Source organism: Xiphophorus couchianus, chromosome 15, assembly GCF_001444195.1.
Source record: "Xiphophorus couchianus chromosome 15, X_couchianus-1.0, whole genome shotgun sequence".
NCBI classification, from domain to species: Eukaryota; Metazoa; Chordata; class Actinopteri; order Cyprinodontiformes; family Poeciliidae; genus Xiphophorus; species Xiphophorus couchianus.
The window spans coordinates 4,505,126-4,519,020 of record NC_040242.1 but is presented as its reverse complement, the minus strand read 5'-3'; the positions used below and the strand labels follow the sequence as shown (position 1 = coordinate 4,519,020).

Sequence of the window (13,895 nt, the reverse complement as noted above, 5' to 3'; positions counted from 1 at the left end):
GCAGAAAGCTGTGTAAATAGTTGGAGAAAAACACAAACGAGGCCAAAAATAACAGCGAATGTTTGGAGCCTCGGACTGCGGCGTCATCCGGAGGCCCGACGGGCCTGAAGGGCCGCCGAGCCGCCATCATCGGTCTCTTCAGTGACACCGAGGGAAACTTTCCATCGGGCTGAGCCGCAGGCGTCGACACAAACTGTGAATTCAGCTGCAAACCTGGGATTCGGTTCCAGTTATTAGCATCGCTTTAGCTCTGATGCTTTGCAGCAAAAAGGTTCTGGGCTCCAATCCCGGCCTCGGGTCTTCCGGTACCAAGTTTATTCCCACAAGCCCCGCCCCCTCATATCGGTGTCTGCTAAGCCCCGCCCCCTCCAGCTCCAGTGTTTTGTTTCAATCTCTTCATAGTTCATAACTCGCTGCGTTGCCTGTGTTTGTGGCGATGCATCGTTTGCGCTGCGGCGGAGAATCGCTGCGCTCTGCAAACATTCTGATGTCCGCAGCACAAACAGACTGAGGCCGGCCGGCTGCTCATGGAATACACTGAAGTTAGTAATGCTGGAGAGCAACAGGTCAAAGTTCACAGCAGGCCTGCCGGTCCTCATTTTGCACGTTTACAGCGAGCTGCAGGAGCCATGTTTATTTATGTATTAAGATGAAGAAGATACTGAAACATTCAGCTGCTCTGTGAGCCGAGGCTCACTGATCAGTCGTTGGTTTTATAATTCTTGGTTTAATCCCAGATTTAGGAAGATGTTTTATGAACCATCAGTTCAATCAGCGCCTGGTTGTAAAACGTGATGCTGTGGCCAGAAGGACGAAACGTTTCTGTTCAAATGTCTCCAGACAAGATTTAGAAGATTTCACTCAGTAACAAACGCAGCTAGCTAAAATGTTAGCTATGCTAACCTTAAATCCTTACTCACTTCAAAATAAAAGCATGGATCTAAACGTTTGAAGAATTCTTAAAAAACGTCGACATGTCGAACTTTATCCGAATCAGCGCTTTGGGATTCATCTGGCAAAATGAACACGGGGGAAGCTAAGTGCGCTAACTGTTAGCAAAATGTGTCCATCACTGATGTGACAACATTTATTTGCCATAGAAATATTGTAAATAGAATTAGTTTCTATTGCATAGTATTAATAAAAGCATTTTTCCCCTTGGTTGTTTTTAATTCTGTAATTTTTGATGATTCTGGTTTGGAGCAGAAACCTAAAATTCTGTTTGTGAGAAAATTAGAATCCAATTTTTCAAGCACACTTTTTTCTTCCACTCAACTTTCCATCAGTATTCTTGAAATGATGACAGACGCCCAGCAGGAAACCACTAACGTCTCCGAGGCGATGGCTCCAGAAGCTGGCTGCTGTTTCCAAGCTTATTAAAGGAAAGTTGAGTGGAAGGAAAAAGTGTGGTAGAAAAAAATAGGAATACATGCAGCCTTGAGGTGATTGTGAAGCAAAGCTCACTGCAGGTGCAGTCAGAGCTTTACTTTCACTAAAGTTTCATCCTTTATACTGTAATAGTTAAAATGTTTTTAACAGCAAACTATCACTTTTTATAAATTCACCAATAATCAGTGTAACGTTTGTCTGGATTGTGTTGAATCTCTGGATATTCATGTCTGAAAGCGTCTCTCCGTGTGTGTGACCTATCAGCTACACATGGGCGCCATGTTGGAAGGGCGCCAGAAACATGCTGCAATAATAACTTCTAGTTGAAGTTTCCTGTATTTCCTGTATTTTCCATGTTTCTGCATGAAGCCTACAGTCTTCCTGCTCAGGTTCAGGACGCGGTTCAATGAGCCGCTGCGTCGCTGAAAAGTGCCGCCATGTTGGCCGGCGCCGCCCCCCCACCGGGGCCCGCCGTCTATTTCTGGCTCTGCGTCACGCCTGGGCTTTACTCCTGTGGCAAGAGGAGTGTTTCTCTAGGGCTCCCACTCTGCTGTACTCACACACACACACACACGCACTCTCTCTCACACACTTCCGACCTCCCTCTCTCTCTCTGATGCCTTGCTGCTGAGTGAGGCAGCAGACTCAGATGTAAACACGCAGCGCGGCGGACGGCTCGCTGGATGAATGGAGCAGTCGGACGCTATGGGACTTTAACTTGTGTGTGTGTTGGTGTGTGTGTGTGTGTGAGAGAGAGAGAGAGAGGGTCGGCCGGTTGGTTTGTCGGTTGCTGCAGCGATGGAAGGAGGGAGCGGCAGAGCGGAGGAATGCTTTCGGGTGATGAAGACGGAGAGCCGGGCAGGTCGGTGCGCAGATCTCACTACTTTCATTTTCTCTGAGTGTGTGTGTGATGGTGTGTGTGTGTTTTGGAGGGATCTCCTCGTCCTCATCCACCGTTGTCGTGGTGATGCCTCTGCCCGGACACACAGCGACCTGTCCGGGTGGTTTTAGTCCTCTTGTCTCTCCCTGCTTCTGCCCCGGGGTGATGTAATTATCGTACACACACACGCACCCACACCCACACGCACACACTCAGCTGATCGTCCCACCAGCGTGTCGCTTCCCTCGTTGCCTCTGCTGCTCCTTCCTGTAAGGTGCCTCAGGTAACTTTTCCCCTTTCTTTGTCTGCCGGAAGACGTTAAAGCCTTCCGGTTCTGAATCCGGATTGAATCCAGTTTGGAAACTTTAAACCTCTTCAGATTTACCAAAACAAGTTTTTACAGCCTCCCGGCGGACGCTTCGTGGAAAACATGCTTCCTGTTTTCCTTCTTCACTTTCCAGAGAAACGCAGATCTGGAGACGGAAAGACAAATAAAGTGACAGGCAGACTGGGAAGTGTCTGAGACACGGAGGGATGCGCAGCAGCAGAAGAAGAAGAAGACAAGCTGGAGGACATGAGGACAGGCTGGGGGAGACGCGTCCTGCCGTCCCGCCAAACGCCTTAAAAACGTTTTTCCATTCACAAATTCTCAGACAGTGAAATGTGCTTCCCTAATCCTGGTGTGTGTTTTTTTAGTGTGTGTGTAGGGGTGTGTGTGTGTGTGTGTTTTGATGTTTTGCTGCTTTGTCCACCAGCCTCTGCAGGTCCAGGCCAACTTTTAGCAGAAACGTTAACATTCTTGTCCATTTCAGTTTTTTTCCTGCTCCGTCTCTAATTTGCATCTTTAGGAAAATGATTTATCATCATCATCTTCCTCCTCCTCCTCTTCCTCCTGCTGCAGCAGTGAACCTTCCATCTTGTGATAAAAATCCATTTTTGTTTTTAGAGGCTAAATTCAACTGAAATTGTTTCAGTTTTTAGGTCGACAGCAACTGATCCCTGATCAGATGAACAGTATCAGTTTGTGCATCTTTTTCTTCCACTCAACTTTCTGTCAATATGTTTGCAACAGTAAGTGGAAGGTTGAGTAGAAGGAAGAACTGTGATGTAGAAAGATGCTGTTTTTATTAGTTTTTAGTTGGCTGTAAGAATGAACCGATAAACATCTGAATTATTGCATGAATGAGTCAGATTTTATTTTAAAATCAAACTGGTGAATAAATTCAGTTTTGAAGTGCAGCGAGCGTCCAGGTGGCTGAATCACCTGGACGTCCATCTTTACTCCTCGCTCTGCGTTCATGTCGCCTCTCTGCAGGTATAAACCCGACACACCGTCTGTGCTGCTGCCGCTGCCAGGACCAACACACACACACACTAAAAAACACACACACACACACACACACCCAAACACACACACTAAAAAACACACACACACACACACACACACTAAAAAACACACACCGACACACACACCCTCAGCAGGTAGCGGCAGCAGATCACAGCCTGTTTGTTTGCTGGAGAGAGAGAGATCTGTGATGGAGGGATGAAAAATAGGAAGAAAAGGAAGAGCAGAGATAGATGAATACATTTTTGATCTCCTCTTCCTCCTGTTGTGTTTCTACTTCCTGTTCTGGTTTCCATGGAGTTTCTTCATCCTGTCTCTTCTCTTCCTCACTCACCTCTCCACACTGCATCAGTTAACCTCGCTGTGCAGCTTCACACTCGCTCGCCCCGCCGCAGGACCTCCAGGTGTCGGTTGACCTCTGGTTGTCGGTTGACCCTAGCTGCCGGTTGACCCCGGTGACCTGCGTGTTTTCCGGTTCCTCTCCGGCCTCCATCAGGCGGTGAGCCTGCATGGATCAGGGGAGCGGCGCTCGCTGGCGGCGCCGAGGCTCGTCAGTCACTCGGGGTTTTTCCGCTCCCGCTGCGACGCCATTATCAGTTTATAGAAAGAAGGAAATTCCTCTGCGGTCGGGTCTGAGTGCGTCTGGGCCCAGAGCGGCCGCCTCTCTGTGCTTCATAACGAGCGGCTCGGCCTGCGAACCAAATGGCTTCTGGGCGCAGAGGCGACCCCGGGTCACACGAGGCCCTGGGCAGACCATCTTATGGGGCCCCTTCAGACTTAATATTTAATATTAATATTTAATCGGTTTTTAACATCGCTCAGTTAAAAGCTAATTTTATTTATTTATTGTTTTTTCCAGTTGTGCCTCACAAAATGTTTTACTCCTGGTTATGTTTTATGTTAAGCCCTTCAAAATAAGGGAAATAAGTCTTTAGCTTTCTTGTGGTGAATTATTGCACAACATGAGAAAAGTGATTCTGTTGGCCTTTCAAAATAAAGCCCCTTAGTGTTAGCTTCCTCTAAATACTATGTTTGAATAATGCTTTAGCATTAGCTTCAGTTAAATAGCATGTTGGTATAGCACTTTAGCATTAGCTTCAGAAAAATATGTTTCAATAATGCTACAGTGTTATCTTCCTAAATACCATGTGAGAATAGCGTTTTAGCGTTAGCTTCAGTTAATTACGCAGTTAGCTTTTTAGCTACAGGTTTAATCCAACTCAGCATTTATAAATGGGCCCCATAAGGGAAGGAGATAAGCTAAACTCTTAGCCCAGAAAGTGACCCTATGGGTCCTGGATGTTTTTCTGGTAATGTGAGGTCCAGCTGGGACCCCGGCCCACGTATGGGGCCCACTGACATGCTAACTGGTGAGTTTTTTGCTGGTGATTAAATGAGCGCCTCCTGCTGGCTCGTTACGTAACCTGATGGTTTCCAGTCCAATGGCTGCTGCTTGAACTCCGTCCTCCTGCTGCTGATGTGCAGCAGGATCCGAGTCCCAGGCTGGAATCTCTGCTACTGGTCGGTTTTACTGGTTTTGTGTTGACTGGGTGAATGTTGACCAGATGAGCGTTCAGGACGTCATCGTAGCGCGTTTGACTTTGCTGTAATGTCTCGTTTTATAGCCTGGCTCCTAAAATCAGTGCATTTCCTGCTTTTTGTTGTTTTGCAGTGGATGGGTTGACTTTGTGGTTATTTAATTACGTGGTCGGTTTATTGTTTTAAGTCTTGGAAATTGAGACGCAGCTGGAAAAAGCTGTGAAGCAGGAAGAGCTGGATCCACTAAAGGTGAAGGGAAGGAAGCCATCGTTCCCCGTTTGGATTCCCAGCATAATGGAAAAAAGGGACGACTGCTTTGCGTCTTTGATTTCCCACATCGCTGCGGCGCCGGGCCGGGCGCGGGCCGGGCCGGGCCGGGCGCGGGCCGGGAAGCCGCTAGCCTCCCAGAGTCCGAACGGTTCCAGCTGGTTCCCAGTCCAGAACCGCCAGAGTGGATGTTCCCCCCCTGCAGCCCTGTCTTCCAGATGTTGACCTCGTTTCATCCCGGCTCAGTAAACCGACTGGAAGCTGCACTTTAAACCCGATTCAACTTTAAACTCGATTCAACTTTAAAACCCGATTCAACTTTAAAACCCGATTCAACTTCAAACCCGATTCAACTTTTAAAACCCGATTCAACTTCAAACCCGATTCAACTTTTAAAACCCGATTCAACTTCAAACCTGATTCAACTTTAACCCGATTCAACGGTTTTTTCATTTTTAGCTTTCATTCACAACTTTATTTTTCAAAACAACAAAATATTTTCACACTTTCATAAACCGTTTCACTTTCTGTCTCGTCAGAAATTTAAAAGCTTCATTTCCTTTTTTAAGCAAACTAAAATCTGAAAAGTGTGGCGTGTTCGTGTTCAGACCCTGAGTCAGAACTTTGACTAGACCCGGCTCCGGTTGCTTGTCTTTGTTTATTTTAACATCTACAGACTGAAGCTGAAAGTTTTCAAATCTCGCTACAGATTCTCAGTTTAATTTTGGTCTGGGCTTTGACTAGGCCATCCAGCTGCATGTTTAGGCTGTTTGTCCTGAGTAAAGGTGAAACTCCACCCCCGTCTCCTGCAGGTTTCCTTCCGGGATTGTTCTGGATTTAGTTTCCCTGTCCAACAGCATGATGCTCCCACTACTGTGCTTCACAGTGTGGATGGTGCGTTTAAGGTGTTTAGGTTTTCCAAACGTTTGGTTCAGCTCCAGAAGCTCCTCTCTGCTGAGTCTTGCAGCATTAAGGTCTGAGATTAACGGCTGATTTTTCTGATGAATTGTTGAGCTTGTGGAACCGAAGCAGCTCCGTGTTTTTGCCTTCGGGGCGGCGATGTCTCCGCTTCGTGAGCCTCATGTTTTCATGCAGCTGATTTCCTGCCTGGAGGCCAAACAGCTACAGAAAGCCATCGGAGTTTTAATAACAAGACAGTCAAAACTTAAGGCTGATGTTACGTCAGCTAACGTTTATTGATAAATTAAATATTAACAGATAATTTATAACAATAAAAATAAGAACTGATATTTTTAGAAACTGGAACCAGCTTTATTTTGAAAACCCAACAGAATCCTTTCAACCTTTTTTAAAGAGAATGTGTGAGCTTTATTTTGAAGGGTTATAAACATTTGCAAAAGTCTGAACAGGCTTTTATTTTGAAAAGGCAACAGAATCCCTTTTTCTGTAATAATGTTTGTTTCAATTTATTCAAGAAATCACAAACTATGTAACATTTAGACTTTTATTTTTAAGATGACATCTGAGGTTTATTTCCATTCGGGTGGTTTTATTTTGAAAGTTCCAGTTGTTTTCTGCGTTGCCAGCAGTTTGAGGCCTGCGTTGCTTTGACGGGCAGCGATTATTTTAATAACAATAAAACAGATTGTGTCACGTTGCGACGCGGAACAAGCAGAGATGTTTGTTTGGAAAAATGTAATAAAAGGATCTGGGAGCCGCAGCTGGACGGACGATTTTCCTCTGTGGAAACAGCCGGGATGGAAACACACTGGGTGTGTGTTGTGTGTGTGTGTGTGTTGTGTGTGTGTGTGTGTGCGGCGCTCCCTGACAGACATGAAGAAGAAAAACAGTCACGGTTTTTTCTTGCCTCACTCTTGGCGGACTGGATCAGGAGGACTGCTCGGAAAAATCCGCCTGTGAGCCCGGTTCGGTTCGGTACGGTTCTGTTGGGTTGGGTTTGGTTCTGTTTGGTGTCGTCACGTGTTCTGACCCGTTTGTTGTTGAATCAAGTGACGACAAGTAGAACCGTTTTTCTTCAGGCTGAACATACTTCAGTCTTCTGTAACCTAACCTGAGAGTTTTATTTTGAAAGGCCAACAGAATCTCCTCTTCCTCTCTGGTTTCGGTCCAGTAGTAACATGGAATCTCAGTTTGCTGTAATCCACCATTTGCAAACTTTTTATTAATTTATTTCATTTCATCATAAATTATTTACAACATGCTTTTATTGTGAAAAGGCAACACAATCTCAATTTAGGGCAACATAATCCCTTTCAGTTTGTGAATTTAGAGCTATTTATTTAAGAATCAATGATAGGAACGATTTAGACTTATTTTGAAGAGCACATTTGAACTTTGTAATTTTTCAAATCAAAATAAATATGATTTTATTTTTATTTTCAACCTAGAGCCTGCAATAATCTACTCAATAAAATTTTAGACTTGTAAAATAAATAAGTTAAAGTAATTTTGTTTTGAAGGGTATCTTGCTAATTTATTTTTGAAAAGCTGACAGTCATCTTTGATTCTTTGTTTAATTTGTCACATAAACCCCTTCTGTGTAAGCAATAAAATATTAAATGCTTTTATTTTGAAATGTCAATGGTTTATGTGGAACATGCAAGAATCAAGTCAAATGTATTGATAGAATTTTATTTTGAAAACTGTTTGAAAAACCTAATTTCTTATTTTGATTGTAGTTTTATGCCTTTGCTGTTATGGCAGGCATTAATAATAATAATAATAATAAATAATATTACTAATATTAATAATACTAAAAAATAATAATAAATAATAATAATAGACTTTATTGATTGATTAGAATATAATCCAGCAGCTGGATTGATCAGCTGATCGCTTCAATCTGTGGATAATAATAATGTTTTTTCTCTGATGACATTTTGAGCTGAAACTATAAGATTCTACATATTAAATCTGAATATTTTTCACTTTATTACATTTATTTACAGCTTGGTACATCATGTTAAGTTTAGTTTTATTTTACGCCATGTTGCTCTTTGTTAGTTTGCATTTCTCTGTTTATCTCTACTAAACTTAATTTTACTGGATCTGTTGCTTAGCGACGCTTTACTTGGTACCGTGGTTTGGGTTACTTTGCAGTTTCTTTTACTTTATTTTATTTTTTTGGTATATTCTGTTACTTTGCACTACTTTGTGATTTTTTCTTAATTTTACTTTGCAATTCTTTATTGTTGCTTTACTTGTTATAGATCGGTTGTTACTTTACATTAGTTTATGTTACTTTGCTGTTGTTTATGTTTGTGATTTTTGGAGATTTTAATATTTATTTAATATATATTTTCACCTGTTTACTGATGGTAAACAGTAAATGAATGAAAGCGAAGCGGCGCTGCACTTCACACCTCTGCCTGCCACTTCCTCGTCTGCATCCTGAGCAGAAACACAAATACATCGACAGAATGAATGTGTAAAAATAATGATCCATAATTACACAGCGTATTCACAAAAAGCCTGTAAAGACTCATTTTACCGATGGAAATACCCGCCTGCTAACATTTAGCTGCTGCTTTCTTCCTCAGGGGAAACTTTTTGTTTTCTAACGTCTGTAAAAAAAAATTCCTGGTTGAATCATTTCAGTTTTTATCTGAAGCTGAAAATGAATTTCTGTTTTCTGACAGGATGGCGCCATAAGGACACTTCCTGTTGGGACTAACGGCGCCGCCGGGTGGGAAGCAGCAGGTGAGTCCAGCCTGCCGTGGTCACCGTGTAGCAGCGGTTCTGGTTCTGGATTGGTTCTGGGTCCTGTTGGGTCAGCACACAGAGCCAGGAATGTGACATTAAGTCAAACTGTTCAAACACATCGACCGTTTTAGGAGTAATCCTGACTTTACCACGTTTTGCCCTGTGGATGCCCCCAGATGGCCGGAGCGGGGGCAGTCAAGGGTATTAGGGGGTGGAGGCATGGGGGGCATTAGGGGTATGGGGGGTGTTCCCTTCGGTCTGCATTTCAACATGAACCAACGCTGCAGGAATGTTCCTCACTCAGTTAAAAATAGAGAGGATTCGTTTCAGTGAAACACTAAATTAGAGCCAGAAGCTTTCAGTTACAACCCGACTAATCGGGTCCTTCAGGCATCTGGAGGACACCTATACAGGGTTTAGGTACTGATGGATGAATGAAAGGGTGGATAAACGGTTGGATGGTTTTATTTTAGTTCCTGATCTTGAATCGCTTTGATTCGATAAAATGTTCTGATGAATAATTTTCTTTCTATTTGAATTTTTTCACATTTTCTCTCATTTCTTCCTTTCTGGATCCGATTCTGATCCAAGCGGTTCTAGTTGGTTCTGTTCTGCTTCTCGTCTTCATCAGATCCATTTTTATTATTACTCTGTTGGTTCTGATGGACCGGGCCTGGGTCGGTGTTGTAGTTCAGATGTTCTGACCCGGTTCTGCACGTTGCCTGATTAAAAAAAAGGCATCTGGTTTGGAAAACTAAAAGAATAGTCAGTAATAACAGCAGGATTTATTTAAAATGTTTCAGTATTTATCCAAGTTTAATAAATAAATAAATTAGGTTTGATCATATTTACCGTGAAAAAAGCGGTTATTAAAAGACAAATCTTTTTCAGTGTAAAAAGATTTTGATGTTTGTAATAAAAGAAAAAAGTAGAATAGAAAGATCTTGTATTGTCTCTCAGTGGTTAAATTCACTGATTGGAAAATAAAATAAGAGAGTGCACCATTATTTAAAATAGGATATTTACTCCAATTAAATTAATCAACCAATTAATTCTGCTCTAATTAATCAGCATTAACCACCTGCTGGCCACTGAACTGGAGTCTGTGGGGCCAAACAATATCAATCTAGGGGCCACAAATGGCCTGTGCCCCTCAGTTTGGACACCTTTATTTGAAACTAATTCACAAATAAGAAGATATTGGAATGATATGCAGCAAAAATATTTATATATATCATATTTTTTCTGTAGTATTTTCAATTAACATACGATAAACAGACTCGTTGTTATTTTTCTAGCAGCTCAAAGCTAAAAACGAAGCTAGCTGTCGGGCTGTGAGAACCGGGCCAGGGACAGAGAACCACCGGCTGTCAGAGGGAGACGAGCCGCTGCTTTCAGCGGCCCGTTACCGCCAGCCGAGCGCAGACCGACGGCCAATAAAAATGGACCTCCGACCTGATTTACAGGGTCACAGCTTCCGGGAGTTTCCCCTCGATCTGCCCAGAAATATGGCGACTCTTCCCCTACAGGGGCGTCAAACTACGGAAGAGAGTGGAAATAAATTCAGGACCGATATCTGGTTATAACCATACCTGTGAAGCCTCCCGTTTTTTCCGGGAAACTACAGTATTTCACCTCCCTCTCCCGCCGTGCTCCCCTCTCGGCCCCGCTCTCACAGTAGCACCTGTTAGCAACATTTCCTGTTGTCAAGTCCAAAACTTGGCAGGTATGGTTACAAGAAACGCTTTCATAATATTTAGGGGCAAAACTTGTCCAAACGTGAAGTTTCACAGATTTAGCATCTCTTTAAAACATTTAGCTCCAAACGTAGCTAGCCAGCTAAATATTTACCTTGTTTGCCATTTGTTTGTTTGCCATTAGCTTGCACGTAGTTGCTAGCTAAACATTTAGCTTTCAGTTTACACAATAAATATTTAGCTCCATGCTAATTATTTAGCTAACAACTGCATGCAAAGTAATTGCAACTACATGTAAAAACTGCTAACCAAGTGTTTAGTTTGGAGCTAAACATGCAAACTACCGTATTTTAAGCTGTTACTTTTCTCCCACGTTTTGAACCAGGCGGCTTGTAGCCGGTGCGGCTTTTCTGTGGATTTTTCTTCAACCACCAGGGGGCGCTCTTTAGCAGAAAGTGAATCATTGGAAGTCAAAATTGGAAATCAAAGAAGAAAGTACTGCTATTCATTTATAACAAGCTCATGCTAGCAGCAACCACGACTGAGAAATGTTTTCAAACTCATTCCCCTCATCATGGAAACAACACGAAGTTCATATGATGCAGCTTTTAAGTTGAAGGTTATCGATGTGGCTTTAAGGACGCAGCCCTCTGCTTTGTCCTTGTGAAACACCGAGAGCGGCGGAGATACCGGCGGCTTATATATGTAAGTTTCCAGGTTTTTTTAAAACTTCGTGGGTGCGCTCCATAGTCCGGAAAATACGGTAAAAATTTAGCTCCAAGCTAAACCTTTAGCTTGCGACTACGTAAAAACTTATAAGAAACAAGTAAACTACGTGTTTAGCTAAATAAACTGTTTAGTTTGGAGATAAATATTTATTTTGCAAATTAAATATTTAGCTTGCTAGTTAAATACTAAGCTAACAAGTTAAATATTTGGGCTCAGTCCATGTATTCAGCTTCCTAACTGTTTAGTTTGTAAGCCAAACATTTACATATTAATTTAAACTATGATATTTATGAATGAATGAAAAATGAAAGTATGGCTTTGAAACATGAATAACTAAATGACTAAATAACCCAGATTGTTGCTGATCATTTTGACTGTACCTGTGTAGAAACAAATCTATAAACAGCGTCTGAGTCCTAAAAGTTAGAGAAAGTGATTTTATGGTGTTCATTTCAGCCTGTAATAATCCCATAATAATCCCTTACCACCAAAACCACATCAGCCTGCGCCTGTAACTGTGTGGTTTCATTTTTCCATTAAGTAAGGAGGATATTTGTGATATAAAACCGTAAAACATGCAGCAGTTTGAGTCAGAGGAGACGAGGTCCAGATAGGTTGAAGAAGTAATCGCAGCAGGAGCCGTTTGGATGAATTATGGTGATCATGAAAGCAGCAGAAGTCTTTAAATGATTATTACATTCAGACTGTGGAGGTTTTCCAGAGTGTGTGTGAATGGAGAATGTGCTAACCTGCCCAGGTTTTATTCAGAGGCTAAAAAATGTCCAGTCGTTGAGTTTCCATGCTTTTATTCTGAAATCTGAGAAGCTTTGTTTTCGTCTCTTCAGTTTAAACTCAAGTCTTCGTCGCTGGCTTGACTGTCACTGCAGCGTTGCCAGAGCAATAAAATGCATGACCACTGAAGGCGCGTGTGTGTGTGTGTGTGTGTGTTGATGTATTTCCCATCAGTGCCGGTCATCTCTACCCAGCCCCTTCCCAGAATCCACCACTGACTCACTTGAATCAAACTGCGAGTCAGCTGTTTGAGTGAAGTCAATCAGCAGCGCCGCCGCCTCGCTGTGTTCTGTAAATGGGTCGGGACGTTCCGTACGGTCACACCTGTGGAGGTATTCACAACCTGCAGGACCGGAAGAACCGCCGGGTTTATGGGCCGATGTGTTCGGGATTAAAGCTTAAAGAGAAGCAGCTGCAGGACGGAAACATCCTGCCAGATGTGCCGCGTAGAGAGGGAGTCCTGCCACGGTCCAAACGGACCGGGCCGGCAGCACCTGATGCAGGAGGCGGGGTCTCGGTTCTGGCTTATCAGAACCCCAGGAATATAACCGTCTAATTACTTGAAGAATTCCTAACAGTCGATAACCAAAAACTTCAGCACAGATGCTGAACTTCATTCAACTGAAAGTTTATAAATAAATAAAAATTTACGTTAAAAAATGAAAACAGGAAGCTGAGTGTGCTAAACCAGAACGTAGCTCCTCTGTCAGCGAACGTTCCTGCGGTGTAATGTCCACTTAATGAGACGCCGGAGAACGTATCAGAATGACCCATGTTGTGTCCAGATGTGCAATATATGCCCCTCCCCAACATGTTGCTGCCCACTGTTGAAACAACATCTTCCCTCACTTAAAAACAACAAGCTGTTATTTCTAGAGATATTTACAAAAAATATCTCTATTTTTACTGAGATTTGCACTAAAAGCAGAGGCTGTCATTAAGCTAGCCTGCAGCTCGGCTCCGGTCGCTAATCCTGAACATGCTAACATTAGCATCACGTGACTAAAGGTGATTCCTCGCTGTGTCCTCCAACATGCCTCACCAAAAACGCTGCAGAGCCTCTTTAGCGTAGCCGCAGTCACCACGACGCCACGCTCCGGTTTCCTCCTGACGCCTGGAGGAGGCGCTGCGCTCAGAACCGGGATCTTCTGCACCTGGAGGTAACGGCTCATCAGGGAGTTCCTCCGCCATCGCACAGTCAGACCGGCTCACCTGTCTGACGCAACAAAACATCACCTGCACCTGAAAAACTGTTTTTAATGCTTTGCACTTTTTCTGTAACTATTCTGACTGAGGAAATGATTCATTCCAAACTTTTATAACTAAAATAAAAACTTTTAGTATTTCATCTAAAGTATTATTAACTTTAGATGAAGATTCAGCCAATCACAGGACAGCAACCCAGTGCCTGAAGATGACCTGGAGACTAGGAGGGTAGGAGACTAGGAGGGTAGGAGACTAGTAGGGTAGGAGACTAGGAGGGTAGGAGACTAGTAGGGTAGGAGACTAGGAGGGTAGGAGACTAGTAGGGTAGGAGACTAGGAGGGTAGGAGACTAGGAGGGTAGGAGACTA

The 13,895-nt window shown here is 43.1% G+C and overlaps 1 protein-coding gene across 3 annotated transcripts in view; it reads left to right on the top strand.

Annotated features, from left to right (window-relative positions):
* hivep2a (HIVEP zinc finger 2a) overlaps positions 1 to 13,895 on the top strand; it is an 85,276-nt gene that overhangs the window by 33,907 nt on the left and 37,474 nt on the right. Inside the window, exons 1-2 of one of the 3 annotated variants that reach the window (XM_028039631.1) lie at positions 1,932 to 2,251; positions 9,041 to 9,101. The gene's annotated coding sequence lies outside the window, so the exon portion shown is untranslated. Of the gene's footprint in view, positions 1 to 1,931; positions 2,256 to 9,040; positions 9,102 to 13,895 lie in introns of those variants that run through there. The other 2 variants (XM_028039633.1, XM_028039632.1) reach the window with 2 other exon arrangements.